The sequence below is a fragment of the Blastomyces dermatitidis genome (assembly GCF_000003525.1).
Source record: "Blastomyces dermatitidis ER-3 genomic scaffold supercont1.7, whole genome shotgun sequence".
Lineage (NCBI taxonomy): Eukaryota > Fungi > Ascomycota > Eurotiomycetes > Onygenales > Ajellomycetaceae > Blastomyces > Blastomyces dermatitidis.
The window spans coordinates 1,346,956-1,356,159 of NW_025544780.1; positions in this window are offsets into that span (position 1 = coordinate 1,346,956).

Here is a 9,204-nt window from a genome sequence, read left to right on the forward strand (position 1 = left end):
GGGTCTACTTATCAATAATCACACTCTCATTAAACTCATTCTTCACTGTTGAAGTCTTCAGCACTGATATCTTTGTCTGCTGAGAAGTTAGCACTGCAGTGCTGCAGAAGAGCAGAAGAAATACATGAAATATTAACTTATTAACTTATAAAGCATCTCAGTCATCTGCTTCAATTGAAGCAAGATTCTCTTCAATCAGTGATTGATCTCTGCAGTACTTTTAACAGTAACACTGACTAATCTCTTCTTGAGATCAGTCATTCTGAGATGTTTTTTCATCTCAGAGATTCACACTTTTATCTTCTTTTACAGACAAGTAAGAGAAACCTTCTCAGCCTGAATGAAATCTGTCAATGCTTGAAGCTCTGAGACTCTTGCTCTGTACTACTTAAGTATCTAGACTTCTTATCAGAGCTGACATGATGTCTTTCTGTGAGATAATACTTATAGAGAGACAGAAGTTATTGTTACAGATATAACAGAAACAATAAGAGTGAGAGAAGAGATGAATATATAAAATTCTCTCTTTCTTCAGCTACTTAGTGCAGTGCAGACAAGTAGTGATACTGAGCAGAGACTGCATCAGAGCCTTCTCACAGAGAGAAGATGAAGAAATTATGAGACTCTGTGAACTCAACTCAGCAGCATCCTGAGCAGGGCTTGAGTGTGTGAGAGAGGAACTACAGATTGAGCTTCTCAGAGCCACTGTCTCTGAAATCAAGCTCTTCCCAGGTTCCTCTCCAAATGATCACACAGGGTCATATGCCATCATATTGGCTGGGAGGGGAGGCGGCGTCGCAACGGCAGTGAGGGGGGCAGGGAACAGACTGAATGCAGATACACTGACTGACAGAACTGCCGCAGCTGCAAGAGAAGCAGAAGGAGATGTGACAATGAGAGTGATGCTCCCGCGGCTCATTAATGCCACTGTCTTCAACCTGGCTTTCTTGACAGTCACAGAGGCCGCTGCTGCATCATGAAGATATTTACTCACTAGAAAACATCAGAATAAGCCCTCTACTGTTCTTCAAGAATGATACTCTCATGCACTCACTATTGCAGATGAGAGAAGAGAGAGAAAAATGTGTCACAGAGAGAGAGAATCTTTTTGAAAAAAATCCTGTCACTACTGTTAGCTTTGTCTCTAAAACACATCATTTTTACAGAGAATTTTATATGTAGAACAGAATATGTTGAAAGATCTGTAAGTCACTTGTTAACTATGTTTTTCACATTTCAAATTGATATATAAGAAACTCACTTATCATGTGTTTGATTTGAATGAAGATGGGAAAAGAAAGATCTACACAGTCAGCAGAAGAACTCATCTATTTCTTTGTATCACATGCAGCACACACACTGTTAATCAGTTGACAACTGTTGCTATATAACAAAGATAATTTCTAATTCAGTAATCTTGAGAGTATAGAGACTATACTCTTAAAGAAAAGAGTATTGTCATACTTCTGACTGTATCAAGGTCTCATTACAGTTTCACATAACTCATTACTTTCATGTGAATAATTTCATCCTGTCTGAACTGATTTTCAATCACTCTATGATATTATTTGAATGTATCATAGAAAGATCTGATTAATGAATATAAGAACTCTGCTTTTATATAAGATTAGCAGATTACTCTTTCTTGATAATAAGGCACTGCTGAGGTATCACTCCAGCTATTCTTACTCATGAAATGAGAGAAGAGTATTCACTCATTATCTATATAGAATAGCTAGATGCTGACTTCTCATTAAAGAAGTCAGTGATTTATTTTACTTCTACTGAAATATATATAAGAGTTACTGCATGTCTCATACAATCTTCTTAGTATACTAAGTATTATATCTGTGATATTCTCATAATAACTCTGTAGCCTATGAGCTCGCTATTCAAGTAAGATAGTCAAGCTCACTTATACAGCTTTTCAAAACAACTACCTCTATGTGACGCCGCTGACTAGTCACCGCTTCGGTTCCGTCACGTTACAAGTGTATTGAAATATATTACTGACTTATCAAATATAAAGAGACTTAAAGAAAATATTAACAGCTTTCAGAGATGTATGAAAATAGCTATAGTATTATATAGTAATATTATCTTTATTCAATACATGCACTGTTGATATTCTTTATATACAGTTATCATATAATCTGTATCAGAGATATATGCAGAAAACAGATCTTTATTACTAGAGTAAATAATTGCAGCAATTCTCTATTTTTATATTATAAAGATAAGTTATTCTCATTTCTTTCTTCTCTCTTTTTTCTTCTTCAATCAATCACTAATTTCAAGCTGGTATGAAAACTATTAAAACACTCTCAGAAACTCTCAAATTAAAGAGTATAGATTAATTAAATTTTAAATGCAGAAGAAATTAAATTATCTTCTATAAATTCAATTACTCACTCTCTTTTTAAATAAAATAGTAGTTACATTTCTCTCTTCTCTCTCTCAATTAAATGAAACATAATCTGTGAAAAGTGAGTATTATATCAGATTATAATAATTAACACAGTCTCAGTATGCAGAGTTGTATACATACAATATGTACTGAACTGAGAGACTATATAAGTTATAAGTTAGTAGCAGCATTTCAGAGAGAGCTGTGTAGTGTGAGAAAGCTGTAATTCTCAGTTATATGCACAGAGAGTGAATCACTTCAGTAAGTATATATATATTGTATAAAAGTAACACTTTTTAATAATACTCAGTCTCTGATATTATGAAAATAGAGTCTCTTCATGAGATCTATTTTTATTAGAAGTCAGAGAATTTTATATTCTTTAAGATTATCTTCACATATCTTGTCTGTGAAATCAATAAGAGAAATTATAAATTTCAGTATTCTATTCTTAATAGTATTCAAGTGACAGCAGAGTTCATTTTAATCACACTTTTTAAGTGTATATGTGGCGGGCTGCGCCCGATCAATTATATAGACTATTCTGTTACACTTCACAGATTCCATGTACACTCTGATTCTCAGCCATTCTCGATCACTGATCCTCGGCCGCTACAAATGCATACACTTCAATTCTCAGTCATTCTCAATTGCCAATTCTCAGCTGCTATGAACGCGTGTATATTCTTCCACCCCGAAGCTCCATCATATACATATATAAATATTCACCTTGATCACTGATTCTCACACTTTCTCTTTCCTTTCTTCTTTAACATTTTTATCTTTGTTATATAAGATCTATCAATATTATACTGATCTATTCAGTGTAGACTTCTTACACTATAAAAATGTTCATTGTCTTCTTATTAGAAATGATTATTCATTGAGAGATATCTGAACATGTAATAATATGTAAGAAATAGAGAAACAGTCACACAGTTAAGTGAACACTGAGTCTCTAAATAGAAGCTTGCTCATCAGTTGCTCTGACTCTGTAACAAAATCTTATGAAGAGAATAAGATCTTATAAGAGAATATCAGTGAAAGATCTGAGAGTTCTGACACTCAGATATATAAGAATACAATTACACTTTTTCAGATTTCACAGATATTATACATCTGACAATTAATATAATCATGTCTAATGATAATATAGAACTCTTAAACATGAGTATAAATACAGTGTCACAGTGACTCTAAGCAATGTTGAAACTATAATAACAATAAATAGCTGATATACATGCAACTCAATAACATTAATATGAAGAGATTTAATAATTATTATAACAAGAAACTTATGCAATTTCAGTATTTACAGAATTGAATATAAAAGCACTGAAAGAATGCTTAAATGCTTTCATATATTTTAATACTTCTGATCTCACTCTCTACTCATCATGAAGAATGAAAATACTTGTGAAACTGAGTGTAGATGAAGATTTCATCAGTTCATTAACTAATCAAGATTAATATATTAATAAATAATTGAAGAATTGCATGAAACAGAAGTTTCATTCATGAATAAAAGCATATGAATCAGCATTGTGAATATGTGATAATATTATAAAACATCTTGATATTCTGTTCTGAGACACTGTCATGTAATAGAAAGTATTAGATTGATTACAGAGTGCTTAACAGAGAAACACTTCTCTTACAACATTTATCTCTAACTTCAACACCAAGATTCTAGAAGCAGGTGATCAGTCTTGAAAGAATTGAATGAAGATTAGCATGCTCAAGAAGACATTGACTTTTGAACTCTTACAGACTCTTATAAGTATAGATAAAGACTTAACTTATAAAGACTTCTATACACAGCTCTGAACAATGAATGATCATCTTATCAAGCTCAAGAATATACAGAACAGTGATAGAAGATGTTATATCTCAGTAACTCATACACCTGCACTGAGAAATAACAATAATGCAGATGTCATGAATTGAGTAGACTTAAATATCTATATATAAGCAAGAGTCTTCACTGTCTGAACAGGCTTCTGAGTCTCTGAGATCACTTCTGAAGAAGTCACTGATCAACATTAATGTAGAGTGTATATCAACTGTAACTGATCAGAACACATTGCTTTCAACTGTTAATTAATCTATATGTCTTCATATTCAAGAGAAGAATCAGTGTCTTTTTATTTAAAGAATGAATCAGTATCTGTCTGCATCAATCATGTTGTATTAGAGGAAGATTCAGAGAATAACTATGAGAATACTCTGATGAAACAGGGAAAAGATTAGCTTCTATTCAAATTCATAAACAGGAGCTTGAAGAGGTCAGATGACAATAATTTGAAGAGAAGATAATAATGAATGTGATTTTTATATTCACTGTGATTAATAACATGTATAATATAAAGGCCATGATAGACAGTGATCTATGCCACTATGCAATGATAAAATCTTCAGTCATAAGATGTTATAATCTTCAGTATATCTCTCTATCAAAACCCTGACTTCTCACAGAATTTGATGATTCAAAAGACATTTGTATCTGTTACATGATGAAGCTGATCATAGATGTAGAAGAATATCAATGTGAAGATGTCTATGTGTATGAAGTTGATAATCTTGATTATAATCTTATGTTAGAACTTATCTGACTATCTGAACAAGGCATCTTATTGAATACTTAAAACAGAAGCTTGATATTCTCTAACAATGATAGAGTTCACAAAGATGATATTCACAAGATTATGAATCTGACACAGATCTCTGTCAACATGTATAAAATACTCTGAAAAAGAAGTCATTATTAAAATCACTGATAGTAAGATCATGTGTCAATCTATTCTGTCAGTCTGGTCAATATTAAAAAGACTCTAGAAAAGTTATCTCATATTATAATAACAGATTCTTGTATAAAACTCTCTCAATAATATCATGAATATCTAGATATCTTCTGATAAGATAATATTACAAACATATCTTTCTTACAAGGTTCTGAAGTGAATCACAGTATCAAGTTAGAGAAAAAGAATGATAAGAACTCTGAACTGTCATAAGACTCTCTTTATAACATGTTCTGAGATGAACTTCTTCTTCTTTGAAAGACACTCAATTATCTGTTGAATAAAGAATTCATATATATTAGCAACTCTTTCACTGCAGCTTCTATTCTCTTTACAAAGAAATCAGATGAAGAACTTCAATTCTGTGTGAACTATCAAGATCTGAACAGATTGACAAAGAAAGATTGATATCTCTTATCTCTTATCAATGAAATTCTAGCATGAATCAGATGAGCTCAATGATTTATAAAACTAGATATTGTCACTGTGTTTCATAAGATTCATATTACTGAAGAAGATGAATAGCTTACAGTATTCTGAACATATTATAATCTCTTTGAATGAATAGTCACACTCTTTGAACTGACTAATGCTCTCAGTATATTTCAGAAGTATATCAACTGAGTACTCTGAGATTTTCTTGATAAGTTTGTATCTGCTTATTTAGATAATATTCTCATCTTCACTGATGAATTCAGAAAAGAATATCAAGAACATGTGTAAAAGATATTACAATAACTATGAGAAGCAGAACTATCAATAGATATTGACAAGTGTGATTTTAAAGTCAAGAGTATCAAGTATCTGAGTTTTATTATAGAAGCTGATAAGAGAATTCAAATAAATTCTGAGAAAGTCTCTGCCATTCTTGAATGAGAAGCTCTGTGTACTGTGAAAGATGTACAAAGCTTTATCAGATTTGCTAACTTCTATCAGCAATTTATACAAAACTTCTCAGATATTATGAGATCACTTACAGATCTCACTAAGAAAGACTCAGTATTTCAATAATCAGCAGACACTGAAACTGCATTTACACAGATGAAGAAGATATTCATTAATACTTCTCTGCTGATAATCTTTGATTCTGATCATGAGATAGTTATTGAAGCTGATTTCTCTGACTATATGACAGAAGAAGTGATATTGTAATATGATAATAAAGATGTTCTATGATCATGTGCCTTCATATCTAAGAAACTGAGTCCTGTTGAATGCAATTATGAGATCTATGACAAGAAACTTCTCATAATTATACACTGTTTAGAAGAATGAGACTCTGAACTTCAAAGTGTCTCTGAGTTTAAGATAGTCACAGATCATAAGAATCTCAAATACTTTATAACTATCTGTAAACTTACTGAATAACAGATGTAATAATCTGAGTTCTTAAGCCACTTTCATTTTACAATACACTATCATCCTGACAGTCAGAACTTGATGGCAGATGCTCTCTCATGATGAGAGCAAGATATGCCATTCAATGTAACAGATACTCACTGAATGAACTGAGAGCACTGGCTCTTGAATCTGAAGATACTAGTTAATCAAGATGAAACAGCTCACAGCACTATACATGCTTCTTCAATTAGAACTGTTACTGATATCTTAACTTCTTCTGAACCTATATTAGATGAGCTATGACATACAGCAGCTTAAATTAATAAACTTCTTCAAATACTCACTGAAGCAGTATGACAAGAAGCACTCTGATTTCTCTCAAAATTATAAGTAAGAACTGACATCTTAGAATATTCAATTGATAATAATAACACTCTACAATTCTATGAACAACACTGAGTCTCTCACTCTGAACTCTTACACACTCAGATAATGCAAGAGATGCATGATTTATATATAACTGATTATTCAGATTATGAACAACTATATAGAATGATCTTCTGAGAATTCTATTGACCTGAGATATCAAACAGTATCAGACTCTTTATTTAAAACTGTAATTACTGTTCTTTCATTATCTTATGAAAGAACTCTAGAAAAGATCTACTGAAATCACTTAATATTTCTGATAGAATCTGATGAGATGTGATAATTGACTTCACTGTTAATCTATCTGAGAGCAAGAATTGTAGAAACATTCTGATTATTATGAATCAATTAAGCAAAGATGTAATATTGAAATCTTACAATAAGATGAATATTGAATAAGTTATCAAAGTCTTTCTACAGAGTCTATTCTATCAGATGCATGAATTACTGAGATTCATAGTATTGAATTAAGACTGTCAATTCATGAGCACTCTCTGAACTAGAATCTGTCAAGTTCTCAAGATTATATATTATCTGTCAACTGTCTATCACTCTGAGACTGATGATGTATCAGAACAGACAATTCAGACTGTAAAGAATTATCTTCATAAGTTCTGCAATCACTTATAAGATAATTGACATGATCTTCTTCTACATGCAGAGATCATTATCAACAGTTAAGATGTTATTTCAACAGATGTAAGCTCATTCTTTCTTACATATGAATATCACATGAAAGTGTTAAATCTTCTAGAGACTACACAGTTCACACTGAACCTCTGCAGTTCAATTCAGATCACTGATAATATAGTAATAAAGCTTCAAGATGCCTGTGATTGAGCAGAGGCCTTTATGACAACTGTAAAACAAGATCAAGAGAATCAAATCAATATTCACTGAGACTCTGCTGAACAATATAAGATAGAAGATCTGGTATGATTAAATCTTAAGAATATATGAACTACATGTTCATTCTGTACACTAGATTACCGCCACACCAGGTATAAAGTAATAGAAGTTCTAGGTAGTCACAACTACTGTCTTAATATATTATCAGAAATTCATAATGTATTTCATACAAGCTTGCTTCACTGCATCATCACTGATTCATTCTCTTCTCAACTGACTTCTGACTGACAATCACCAGAGATTATAGAAGAAGATAATGAACTTGAGTAAGAGATTGAAGAAATTCTTAATGAGAGATCATATGTCGGATTGAGTGTCACGGATGAATATGTTGAAGACATATGAATCTTATCTGTATCAAGATCTGCTTGTTATATTATCCGTACACTATCTAATATATCTATTTCATACAAAAGATGGAGCTATTTATAGTAAAATATATGTGCGAGCCAAGAGAGCTAGCATAAGCGAGTATTAGATGAGCGTTGTAGTAAGCTGATAATGATGAGAAATATTGTAGTAATATGATGTTGATGGCGTTCAGTAATACGATGTTGGTGGTGTTCAGTAGTGTATAACCTCTTTTTCCTGACACACCCTCTTCAGCGAATGTAACATGTAAATGAAAATGTAAATGAAGCTGCAACAAAAAGAGTGTAGATGAATCTGTAGAGATTACATCAAGATAGATCATTTAATCTGCTTGCGCCTTGATGATATCTGATATATCAACTAGGCCTAGTATCTTGATGAATTCTGTATGTTTCTGGCATGGCAGAGCCTTAGTGAGGCCATCCGCTGGCATCTGGGCCGTAGGCACCCAATCAACTGTAATATCGCTGGATTGAACATGTTCTCGGAGCCAGCTTCCATATATATCAATGTGGCGGAGCTTTGTGGTTATAGAGGGGTCTTTCTTTGTAAGAATGCCAACAGTTTGATGATTATCACATTGAATACAGATCTTGTGGCCAGGTTCAAATTGGATATGTTGGAAGAACCTATTCCATCAGATAGACTCCTTGCCAGCTCGTGAGATAGCAACAAGCTCAGCTTCTGTGATAGATGTAGTTATGATTGTCTGTCTATTTGATTTCCAATCAACGGCCTCACTGAATAGTTTGAAGATATATCCTTGTGTAGAGCGGCGATCCGGATTATCTGTGAAAGAGGCATTACTGGTGGCTTCAATGATATCAGGTTTGAGATCAAGTTGTAGAGGTCTGCCAATGTTACCATCATATTGGATAGCGAGATTCTTTGTATCACGTAGATAAGATATCATTCTATTCATCTCTGATGAGTGGTGTTCTGATG